Source organism: Triticum aestivum, chromosome 6B (genome assembly GCF_018294505.1).
Source record: "Triticum aestivum cultivar Chinese Spring chromosome 6B, IWGSC CS RefSeq v2.1, whole genome shotgun sequence".
Taxonomy (NCBI): Eukaryota; Viridiplantae; Streptophyta; class Magnoliopsida; order Poales; family Poaceae; genus Triticum; species Triticum aestivum.
In genome coordinates, this window is record NC_057810.1 from 407,931,499 (window position 1) to 407,944,980 (window position 13,482).

Consider the following 13,482-nt stretch of genomic DNA (forward strand, 5'->3'; position numbering starts at 1 on the left):
CGTGCCGAACGGGCCGCCGTGCCAGCCCGTATAGTGGGAGGGCCCTGCTTGGGCCTGAGAGAGCAGCACGCTTGCCTGTCCGGCATGTCCCATATACTTAGCGTGCCTGACCGGGCAGTGTCGTGCCTCGCCCGTTTAATCCAGACCGGACCGTGGCGTGCCGGGCCGACTTGTTTGGCCAGGTTTGAACGAAACCCCGCCATGTCGTCCCCTGTCTCCCCACTTCGTCGCGACCCTCCCGAGGCCGTGCGCGGTTCGCACGAGCCCATCGGAGCCCGACCCTGTCAGAGCCGCCTCCATGCCTAGTCCCAGTCCAGGAGGAGAGGAGCTCGTCCTGATCTGGAGCTCTGTCGCCTCCCTCAGGCCTCCCGTCGACCTCACCGGCCACCGGATCCCCGCCGGAGCACGAGCCACCACCCGCTGCACCAGGCACCGCCTGTCAGGACCGGTTTTTCGGGATATTAATCTCCAGAAAATGGCCCTTGTGCTCACCAGCCCCAGGATTACTATTAGCTGATGAGGAACCAACTTGATACAGAAATTCCAAGCAAAATACAAAATATGTAGTACAAGGCCATTCTGGCCTGTGAGTACAACAATTGGTTTCTAGTGGTTGATGGCGGAAGCGGTTTTGCGGATCATCAGCGTCTATGGGACTCCATTTCCCATAGGAACAGCTGACCAGGTTAATTCCTATCTTCGCGAGGCTGCTATCACCATTGCTTAGGTTCCGGGGCTGTCATCACATCGCTCCTCTCCATGCAAGAAATCTGGCCAAGACAATAGCCAGGGACAAGCCAGTAAGTACTTTGAATGTACTCGCAAACATTATGAACACGGGTATAATATAACAAATGATAATCATGCTCTGAAATGCTCTCTGATCATAACGTTAGTCATAAAATAAAATCCCTGATGCATGCAAGTAGGTTATTTATATAAAACATGAATATGCAATCAGTGAATGGAATGCACCGATCGGGTTTCTGAAGCGACACCTCGAAAGGATAATAAATAACGAGCATGCCTCAATCGGGCGTCTGAGGGACACCACATAAAGGGTTTGTAAAGTAAATAAATGACAATATGCCACAGTCGGGCGTCTGAGCGACACCACGTCAAGGGCTTATAAAGTAAATAAATGACAATATGCCGCAGTCGGGCGTCTGAGCGACACCACATAAAGGGCTTATAAAGTAATTAATTAACAAGCAAGCCACAGTCGGGCGTCTCAGCGACACCACATAAAGGGCTTATAAATAATAGAAATAACAAGCATGCCATAGTCGGGCGTCTCAGCGACACCACATAAAGGGCTTATAAGGAAGCAATCACAGTTAATATCCGGGAGGTAGAACCGTCCCAGGGATACTCAATACTTCAAATAACATAAAGGGGTTAGTCCATAGTAACACTAATCATAATCATCATAAGTCACACGTCATGATCCATGTTCTAGTTTAGTAGTTTCTCCTCCGAAGACCGACACTAAGACCGACACTTGACCCATCCCAGACTGTAGTCCTTAACCATGGACACGGCTATTCGAATAGATATAAACTCTGCAGAGGGTGTACTCTTTACCCACGAGTAATGGATTCCTGTAGTCCATCGGGACTAGTTCCGTCTATGGTCTTTTAATTGAAAACACACCTGACCGCACACACCAGCTTAACTTACCAGTGTCAGGAATCACCCACGACACCCGTTAAGCAAAACTCTAAGTGGGGAGGTTACAACCTCGATTAGCATGGGATCACAAAATTTATACCGCGCGCAAACTAGGGGGGGCTACCCCTTCGGCTACAACCGAAAACACCCATGCCCCCGGACCAGGTGGCATGCCTACCGGAGGCCTCCGGTATCTTCCACCACGGCCTCTCTGTACGGTGTGTGCTAGGAAAGGGGTTGACAATTTACTGAACCGTACCCTACCTGCGGCAGGAACAAGTGGTAGTACGAAACAAGTATGGGGGTTACTGGAACAAGACTCGATCTACGGTCGACTCAGGAGGTTTAAAAATTCCCTGCAGGATATGTATAACAAAAATATTTCAACCAAAAAAATCACCACTCATTATACCTTACTTTGCCATACCGGACATAACTGTCCCGACGAAGACCAGAGACAAGCTCACGCCTACCCAAGGCAGAGGCTTTCCCGGATTTCATTCTGGCATGCATGCAAGGCATACGAGGACGATGACCATCACAAGTATATCCACTTCCAATAGCAAGGAAGTCTCTAATATGCATTCATGCAAATGATCGCGTCACCACATAAAATAACGAGTTCTCCGTATTAAGGTGGTGTTATAATTGTGTCAACCAACACACAAAAATATTATGCCAGGGTTCAGAATGCTTGCCTTCAAGAGTATGCAAGTGGGGTGTGCCTTTGAAAGTTGACTTCTTCTTCAAAAACCTATTCTTGAAATTATTCAAATTAACACATAGTTTCAAAATAGTGCAAAAAAGTTGTTTGAATTTTTTTCAAATAAATATTAAAATAAAGACTAAATTTGAGAGAGTTAGGAAAAAGAATCAACTCATTTGGAGTTTTATTTAAAAAGATATAGCCAGTCAAAGTTTGGTCAAATTTATGGTTTTAAATAAAACAGAAAAAGAAAACAAAATGATTCGAATAGATACATGTGGAAGACGTACTCTGGGAATACGCCTCCACTTACGCCTGCATGGACCGGCGCTGGGTCACTGACAGTGGGTCCCATGGGCCCACTGGTCAGGTTTGACCAGTCGCCCGCGTCTTCTCTTCCTCCTCTGTCCGAGCGGGGCGGGGCTTCCGGCGATCGCCGCTGACAAACGGCGGCTCCCCACGGGGATCCAAGGACAGGGATAGATCCGCAGGACCAGGGCGGTCCTCCCGGTGGTCGCTAGGGTGGTGGGGGCGAAGGGAGTCGTCGGCGGTGAGCTTCGCGGCGGCCGGCAGCTTCGGGTGAGTTTGGGGTTCTAGGCTCCGGTGGTTCCCGACTGTGTTTGAAAGGATGGGAAGCTCCGCAAGGTTGAGGGGAGGAGGATGGTGGTGCTGGAAAGGTGGGAGAGGGCCTACTCGCGATGAAACGGACCGGAGTGTGGCGGCGGCCGAACCGGCCGAAGACGGGGGAGAAGGCCTTTCCCCGACGATGGCTGGCTGTGAGGGGTGCTATGGGGGTGGTCTGAGGTCGCCTGCGTGCTCGGATGAACTCAGGAGGCCTCCTTTTATAGCGCATCGAGGTCGGTCCCGAGGTGGCCGGAGATAAGAACGACGGCGAACCGCCATTCTGTGCTGCAGGGCGACGTGGCGGCAGCGCGAGCTAGAGGACGGCTTGTGGATAGGATCGCGCTGTTCCTAGAGGGCAGCTGGCGCGCTGGGGTGGCTCGGGCGGCGCCGTCCGGGGTAGAAGTTGTCGGGGCGGCGGTGGCAGCTTGCGGTGGCGGCGCTGTAGGGCGCCAGGTGGGGGCCGGGCTGCCCTGCGGCGAGGGAGGAGTCGGGTGCATCGACTGGGAGAGGGGAGGGGCCAGAACGGGCGCGGGTAGGCGGCAGCGGGACGCGGCGGCTCGGGTGCACGCACGTGCAAAACGCGCGCTCTGGCCGCGCCCAGAGCACGCCCACCAGGTGTTCGGCGAAATGCCAGGGCTTGCTAGGAGGCTAGGGTGGAGCTGTGGTTTAACAGGATTAGGTTAGGGTAGTCTAGAGGCTTAGTGGACATGGTGGTTAGGCAAAACAAGTAGGTCCAGTGTGCAAACTAAAACTCATGTCAAAACTGATCATGCCCATAAGGTGTTTGACAAAATGCCAGGGGCACTTAGGCATTTCTTGGGGTGGTCAAACTTTCCAGACTAGTGCCTCTTTAGATGCAAAAGAGGGTGGTAAGGTCATTTGGACAAAACCATAAACTTGCTAGTGCAAGTTTTGCAAATCTTCAGTTTTGGACAGAAAGAAAAAGGCATGATTGCTTGCACCTAAAATCCTCCAATGGGTCCACTGTCCTGGAATTAAGGGTTTTGCATGGTGGTCTATAAGTAGGAAAAAGAGTCATGGGTAAAGGAGCAAGTTAAAATATGGTTGCAGTACAAATCATCAAGTTGGACCAGAATGAAAATGAGGTTGATTCACTCAAATTTTTCAAAGGACACAACTAGGTTTTTTGCATAAAGATGAATAATATACTACTACCATCATCCCATAATTTTGGCGGAAGCTTTAAAGAAAAATTTAAATAGGTTGTAGTGCAAAATGGCTAACTGGACCAGATTTGAAAATTTGGTGTAGAGCTCAAAATCTCCAATGAATAGAAGATATTTTTGCATAAAAGTGATTTAAAAACATCACATGACATCTCCAAAATTTGGTTGGAATTTTAAATAAATTTATCAAATGGTTGTAGTTCAAATAGGACCCTAAAACCATGGGAAACCATTATTAGAGAAATAAAGATCAGGAAAAATAATTATATAATTAATTCCTCTGATAAAAAGAAAAGTTTTCTTGAGAGGGTATACAGGTCCAACAAAACATTTGGAAAGTTTTCACTTGGGGTAAAAACTCCATAATAACAGAGAAAATAATGGTTCTGAAATTAAAAGAAAATCCAGAAAATAAAAGTTTAAGTTTGTTGGCAAAATTTTAATTAACAAAACAAGGTCAAATTTTTGGGGTGTCACACCGCCGCACCCTCTCCTTCCCCGTGCTCCTTCCTTCCCGACCTCTCTCTCTCATGCCTCTCTCTCTCTCTCTCTCTCTCTCTCTCTCTCTCTCAGGTAACCAGGGGCCTTGTCATGGCCATGGAGCTCCAAGATTCCGCTGCCCGAGCTCGCCCTCAACCCGATCCGATCGGGAATCGACCGGATCCGCTCGTTCTTGGCCATCTCCTATGCCTCCTCGCCGGATCCACCGCACCGCCGCCGCCAAGTCCATCTACTCCATCCCCGTTGCCGCCTCTGGTTCGAGCAAGGGTCACTAGCACAGCCGCTCCCGCCGCATCGTGCCCCGCGGGCCCAGACGCTCCCGCCATGGCTCAGCTTCGTGCCAAGGCCTGCAGTTGCAGTGCCCAAGGCCCAGCTGTGCCTCAGCCTCGCCTCTGCCTCCATGTCAGCCAGATTTGGCCCAAAGTGAGCACCCCGCCTATCCCTTGCCCAATGCACCCAATACGATAATAGTAGCAAATTCAAAAATTGCATATGAGGATTTTCCAAAATTGTTGTTTGTTGTTTTCGGACTCATTTAAACTTTCCTAAATAGGTAGTTTACTTATGCTTCACCTCTTCCCATGTTAACCAATATTTAATATTGATTAGTACATAAACTAGAGTGAACTAAATAAGTCGAATGTGGATTTCATCAATATGCAACTCATTGCATATTGAGCTCCACTTAATTTGTAGTATTATTTGTTTCATTTTGCCATGACATGCCTCATTAAAATGAACATGCATCATACTTGATCGTCGATACGTCTCGAATGTATCTATAATTTTTTATTGTTCCATGCTATTATATTATTCATCTTGCATGTTTTATATGCATTATTATGCCATTTAATATCATTTTTTGGGACTAACCTATTAACCTAGTGCCCAGTGCCAGATGCTTTTTTCCTTGTTTTTGTTTTCTATAGAAAATTAATACCAAATGGAGTCCTGATACGACTCCAACGTATCTATAATTTTTGATTGTTCCATGCTATTATATTACCCGTTTTGGATGTTTATGGGCTTTACTTTACACATTTATATCATTTTTGGGACTAACCTACTAAACGGAGGCCCAGCCCGTATTGCTTTTTTCTTGCCTATTTCAGTGTTTCGAAGAAAAGGAATATCAAACGAACTCCAAACGGAATGAAACCTTTGGGAGTGTGAATTTTGGAACGAACGAGATCCAGAGCACTTGGATTGGAAGTCAAGAAACAATCGAGGCGGCCATGACCTACTGGGCATGCCCCCTATCTCGTGGGCCCCTAGGGCGTCCACCGACCTACTTCTTCCTCCTATATATACCCATGTACCCCAAAAACATCAGAAGCGACCACGAAAAACTATTTCCATCGCCGTAACCTTCTGTATCCGCAAGATCCCATCTTGGAGCCTTCGCCGGTGCTCCGCCAGAGGGGGAATCGATCACGGAGGGCCTCTACATCATCTACAAGGCCTCTCTGATGAGTTGTGAGTAGTTTACCATAGACCTTCGGGTCGATAGTTATTAGCTAGATGGCTTCTTCTCTCTCTTTGAATCTCAATACCATGTTCTCCTTGATCTTCTTAGAGATCTATTCGATGTAACTCTTTTTGCGGTGTGTTTGTCGAGATCTGATGAATTGTGGGTTTATGATCAAGTTTATCTATGAGAAATATTTGAATCTCCTCTGAATTCTTTTATGTGTGATTAAGTTATCTTTTCAAGTCTCTTCGAATTATCAGTTTGGTTTGGCCTACTAGATTGATCTTTCTTGCAATGGGAGAAGTGCTTAGCTTTGGGTTCAATCTTGCGGTGTCCTTTCCCAGTGACAGCAGGGGCAGCAAGGCACGTATTGTATTGTTACCATCGAGGATAAAAAGATGGGGTTTATATCATATTAATTCATTAATCTGTTCTTTATGAACTTAATACTCTAGATGCATGCTGGATAGCGGTCGATGTGTGGAGTAATAGTAGTAGATGCAGGCAGGAGTCGGTCTACTTGTCACGGACGTGATGCTATATACATGATCATGCCTAGATAATCTAATAAATATTTGCTTTTCTATAAATTGCTCAACAGTAATTTGTTCACACACCGTAATACTTATGCTATCTTGAGAGAAGCCACTAGTGAAACCTATCGCCCCCGGGTCTATCTTTTATCATATAAGCTTTCAGTCTACTTTTATTTGCAATCTTTACTTTCCAATCTATATTATAAAATACCAAAAATATATTTATCTTATCATACTATCTCTATCAGATCTCACTTTCGCAAGTGGCCATGAAGGGATTGACAACCACTTTACTGTGTTGGTTGTGAGTTCTTGTTTGTTTGTGTAGGTGTGTGTGACTTTTGAGGAGCCTCCTACTGGATTGATACCTTGGTTCTCAAAAGCCGAGGGAAATACTTACGCTTGCTGCATCACCCTTTCCTCTTCACGGAAAACCAACGCAAGCTCAAGACGTAGCAAGAAGGATTTCTGGCACCGTTTTCGGGGAGGTCTTCGCTCAAGTCAAGACATACCAAGTACCCATCACAAACTCATCTCCCACACATTTACATTATTTTCCATTTGCCTCTCGTTTTCCTCTCCCCCACTTCACCCTTGCCGTTTTTTTTCGCCCTCTCTTTTCCAATCTCCCCTCTCTCTCTTTTGCTTGCCTTTTTGTTTGCTTATGTGCTGGATTGCTTGTCGCGATGGCGCAAGACAATACCAAATTGTGTGACTTTTCCAACACCAATAATAATGATTTCCTTAGTACTCCGATTTCTCCTCTTAATGATGTTGAGTCTTGTGAAATCAATGCTGCTTTGCTGAATCTTGTTATTAAAGATCAATTCTCCGGCCTTCCTAGTGAAGATGCCGCTACACATGTAAACAACTTTGTTGATTTGTGTGAGATACAAAAGAAGGAAGATACGGATAATGATATTGTTAAATTGAAGTTATTTGCATTTTCACTTAGAGATCATGCTAAAGTTTGGTTTTCGTCTTTGCCTAAGAATAGTATTGATTCATGGAATAAGTGCAAATATGCTTTTACCTCTAAGTATTTTCCTCCCGCTAAGATCATCTCTCTTAGGAATGATATTATGAATTTTAAACAACTTGATCATCAGCATGTTGCCCAATCTTGGGAAATAATGAAATTGATGATTCGCAAATTGCCCTACTCATGGTTTGAATTTATGTATTATCATACAAAAATTTTATGCCGGATTGAATTTTTCTTCTAGAAATCTTTTAGATTCGGCCGCAGGAGGCACGTTTATGGAAATCACCTTAGGAGAAGCTACCAAACTTCTTGATAATATTATGGCTAATTATTCTCAATGGCACACCGAAAGATCTACTAGTAAAAAAGTGCATGCTATAGAAGAAATTAATGTTTTGAGTGGAAAGATGGATGAACTTATGAAATTGTTTGCTACTAAGAGTGCTTCTATTGATCCCAGTGATATGCCTTTGTCTACTTTGATTGAGAATAATAATGAATCTATGGATGTGAATTTTGTTGGTAGGAATAATTTTGGTAACCATGCTTATAGAGGAAACTTTAATCCTAGACCGTTCCCTAGTAATTCCTCTAATAATTATGGAAATTCCTACAATAATTCTTATGGTAATTTTAATAAGATGCCCTCTGATTTTGAGAATAGTGTGAAAGAATTTATGATCTCTCAAAAGAATTTTAATTCCTTGCCTGAAGAAAAATTGCTTAAAGTTGATGACTTGGCTAGGAACGTTGATATACTTTCGCTTGATGTTGGTTCTTTGAAACTTAGATCTACTCCTCCTAAGCATGATATCAATGAGTCTCTCAAAGCTATGAGAATTTCCATTGATGAGTGCATAGAAAGAACCGCTAGATTGCATGCTAAGAAACATTGCTTTGTAAAGACGTGTTCTTCTAGTTTCCATGAAAATAATGATGAAAATCTAAAAGTTATTGATGTGACCCCTATTAAATCTTTGTTTTGCAATATGAATCTTAATAATGATGGGACTGGAGATGAGTCAACTTTAGTTAAAAGGCGTCCCAATGATTCGGAGTTCTTAGATCTTGATGCTAAATTTGGTAAAAGTGGGATTGGAGAGGTCAAGACGTTAAATAGCATTGAACCCACTATCTTGGATTTCAAGGAATTTAATTATGATAATTGTTATTTAGAAGGTTGTATTTCCTTGTTGCAATCCGTTGTGAATTCTCCTCATGCTTATAGTCAAACTAAAGCTTTTACCAAACATATTGTTGATGCCTTGATGCAATATTTTGATGAAAAATTTAATTTGGAAGTTTCTATACCTGGAAAACTTAACGATGAGTGGGAACCTACTATAAAGATTAAAATTAAAGATCATGAGTGATATGCTTTATGTGATTTGGATGCTAGTGTTTCCACGATTCCGAAAACTTTATGTGATATTCTAGGTTTCCATGATCTTGATGATTGCTCTTTAAATTTGCACCTTGCGGATTCCACCATTAAAAAGCCAATGGGAAGGATCAATGATGTTCTCATTGTTGCAAATAGGAATTTGGTGCCAGTAGATTTTATCATTCTTGATATAGATTGCAATCTTTCATGTCCTATTATTCTTGGTAGACCTTTCCTTAGAACGATTAGTGCGATTATTGATATGAAGGAATGGAATATTAGATTCCAATTTCCATTAAGGAAAAGCATGGAGCACTTTCCAAGAAAGAAAGTCAAATTACCTTATGAATCTATCATGCGAGCTACTTATGAATTGAGTGCGAAAGATGGCACTACTTAGATCTATCCTCGCTTTTATGCCTAACAAGGGGCGTTAAACGATAGCGCTAGTTGGGAGGCAACCCAATTTTATCTTTGTGTTTTTTGTTTTTGCTTCTGTTTAGTAATAAATTTTGCATCTACTTTCTATTTAGATGTGTTTTCATGTTTTAGTTAGTGTTCGTGCCAAGTAGAACCTATAGGATAACCTATGGTGATAGTTAATTTGATTCTGCTGAAAAACAGAAACTCTGTGCGCATGAAAATAATTTTAGTATTTAACAAAAACGTTCTTTTGCGTTGATTTTTTTGCTGTAGATCAATAGACGAATTTCCAGGACTCTCTATTTTAGTAGGAGTTTTAGAGTTCCAGAAGTATTCGAGAGTTACAGATTTCTACAGAGTGTTCTGTTTTTAATAGATTCTGTTTTTCGTGTGTTGTTTGCTTATTTTGATGCATCTATGGCTAGTATGTAAGGGTATGAACCATAGAGAACTTGGAATACAGTAGGTTTAACACCAATATAAATAAAGAATGAGTTCATTACAGTACCTTATGTGGTGTTTTTGCTTTCTTTCACTAACAGAGCTTATGAGATTTCCTGTTGAGTTTTGTGTTGTGAAGTTTTCAAGTTTTGGGTAAAGATTTGATGGACTATGGAATAAGGAGTAGCAAGAGCCTAAGCTTGGGGATGCCCATGGCACCCCAAGATATTCAAGAATACCCAAAAGCCTAAGCTTGGGGATGCCCCGGAAGGCATCCCCTCTTTCGTCTTCGTTTTTCGGTGACTTTACTTGGAGCTATATTTTTATTCGCCACATGATATATGTTTTGCTTGGAGCGTCTTGTATGATATTAGTCTTTGCTTTTTAGTTTACCACAATCATCCTTGCTGTACACACCTTTTGGGATAAACCCACTTGATTGGAATTTATTAGAATACTCTATGTGCTTCACTTATATCTTTTGAGCTAGATATTTTTTGCTCTAGTGCTTCACTTATATCTTTTAGAGCACGACGGTGGCTTAATTTTGTAGAAATTGTTAGTCTCGAATGCTTCATTTATATCATTTTGAGAGTCTCTTAGAACAGCATGGTATTTGCTATGGTTATAAAATTGGTCCTAGAATGGTGGGCATCCAAGTTGGGTATAATAAAAACTATCATAGGAAGTGAATTGGATGCTATGATCAATTTGATACTTGATAATTGTTTTGAGATATGGAGGTAGTGATATTAGAGTCATGCTAGTTGGGTGATTATGAATTAAAAGCATGCTTGTGTTGAAGTTAGCAAGTCCCGTAGCATGCACATATGGTGAAAGTTGTGTAATAAATTTGAATCATGAGGTGTTCTTAGATTATGCATCGTTATGAGTGGCGGTCGGGGACGAGCGATGGTCTTTTCCTACCAATCTATCCCCTAGGAGCATGCGCGTAGTGCTTGGTTTTTGAAGACTTGTATATTTTTGCAATAAGTATATGAGTTCTTTTGACTAATGTTGAGTCCATGGACTATACGCACTCTCACCCTTCCATCATTGCTTGCCTCTTCGGTACCGTGCATTGCCCTTTCTCACCTTGAGAGTTGGTGCAAACTTCGCCGGTGCATCAAAACCCCGTGATACGATATGATCTATCACACATAAACCTCCTTATATCTTCCTCAAAACAGCCACTATACCTACCTATTATGGCATTTCCATAGCCATTCCGAGATATATTCCCATGCAACTTTCCATCGTCCCGTTTATCATCATGACACACATCATCATTGTCATATTGCCTTGCATGATCATGTAGTTGACATCGTAATTGTGGAAAAGCCACCATGCATAATTTTTCATACATGTCACTCTTGATTCATTGCCCATCCCGGTACACCGTCGAAGGCATTCATATAGAGTCATATCTTGTTCTAGTTTTGATTTGTAATTCATGAGTTGTAAATAAATAGAAGTGTGATGATTATCATTATTAGAGCATTGTCCCCAAATAAAAAAAAGAAATTCCAAATAAAAAAAAGGAAGGCCAAATAAAAAAAAGAAGAAGAAAGGCCAAATAAGAAAAGAAAGGCCGAAAAAAGGGGACAATGTTACTATCTCTTTTTTCACACTTGTGCTTCAAAGTAGCACCATGTTCTTCATATAGCGAGTCTCATATGTTGTCACTTTCATATACTACTGGGAATTTTTCATTACAGAACTTGGCTTGTATATTCCTACAATGGGCTTCCTCAAAATGCCCTAGGTCTTCGTGAGCAAGCAAGTTGGATGCACACCCACTAGTTTCTTTTGTTGAGCTTTCCTACATTTATAGCTCTAGTGCATCCGTTGCATGGAAATCCCTACTCCTCATGTTGTCATCAATTGATGGGCATCTCCATAGCCCGTTGATTATCCTCGTCAATATGAGACTTTCTCCTTTTTTGTCTTCTCCACACAATCCCCATCATCATATTCTATTCCACCCATAGTGCTATATCCATGGCTCACGCTCATGTATTGCGTGAAAGTTCAAAAAGTTTGAGCTTATTTAAGTACGAAAAAATTGCTTGGCTTGTCATAAAGGGTGTACAAGATGGTAGCATTTTTGTGTGATGAAAATGAAGCATAGCCTAACTATATGATTTTGTAGGGATGAACTTTCCTTAGCCATGTTATTTTGAGAAGACATGATTGCTTTGATTAGTATGCTTGACGTGTTACTATTTCTTATGTCAATATGAACTTTTATTTTGAATCATTTGGATCTGAACATTCATGCCACAATAAAGAAAATTACATTGAGAATTATGCTAGGTAGCATTCCACATCAAAAATTCTGTTTTTATCATTTACCTACTCGAGGACGGGCAGGAATTAAGCTTGGGGATGCTTGATACGTCTCCAACGTATCTATAATTTTTTATTGTTCCATGCTATTATATTACCCGTTTTGGATGTTTATGTGATTTACTTTACACATTTATATCATTTTTGGGACTAACCTACTAACCAGAGGCTCAGCCCGTATTGCTGTTTTTTTGCCTATTTCAGTGTTTCGAAGAAAAGGAATATCAAACGGATTCCAAACGGAATGAAACCTTCGGGAGCATGATTTTTGGAACGAACGTGATCCAGAGGACTTGGAGTGGAAGTCAAGAAACAATGGAGGCGGACAGGAGGGTGATGGCGCGCCCCCCTACTGGGCGCACCCCCCTATCTTGTGGGCCCCTCGGGCGTCCACAGACCTACTTCTTCCTCCTATATATACCCATGTACCGCGAAAACATCAGAAGCGACCACGAAATACTATTTCCACTGCCGGAACCTTCTGTATCCGCGAGATCCCATCTTGGAGCCTCCGCCGGCGCTCCGCCGGAGGGGGAATCAATCACGGAGGGCCTCTACATCATTTCCAAGGCCTCTCCGATGAGTTGAAAGTAGTTTACCACAAACCTTCGGGTCCATAGTTATTAGCTAGATGGCTTCTTCTCTCTCTTTGAATCTCAATACCATGTTCTCCTTGATCTTCTTGGAGACCTATTCAATGTAACTCTTTTTGCGGTGTGTTTGTCGAGATCCGATGAGTTGTGGGTTTATGATCAAGTTTATCTATGAGAAATATTTGAATCTCCTCTGAATTCTTTTATGTGTGATTAAGTTATTTTTGCAAGTCTCTTCAAATTATCAGTTTGGTTTGGCCTACTAGATTGATCTTTCTGGCAATGGGAGAAGTGCTTAGCTTTGGGTTCAATCTTGCGGTGTCCTTTCCCAATGACAGCAGGGGCAGCAAGGCACGTATTGTATTGTTGCCATCGAGGATAAAAAGATGGGGTTTATATCATATTGCATGAGTTTATCCCTCTACATCATGTCATCTTTCTTAATGCGTTACTCTGTTCTTTATGAACTTAATACTCTAGATGCATGCTGGATAGCGGTCGATGTGTGGAGTAATAGTAGTAGATGCAGGCAGGAGTCGGTCTACTTGTCACGGACATGATGCCTATAGACATGATGATGCCTAGATAATCTCATAATTATTCACTTTTCT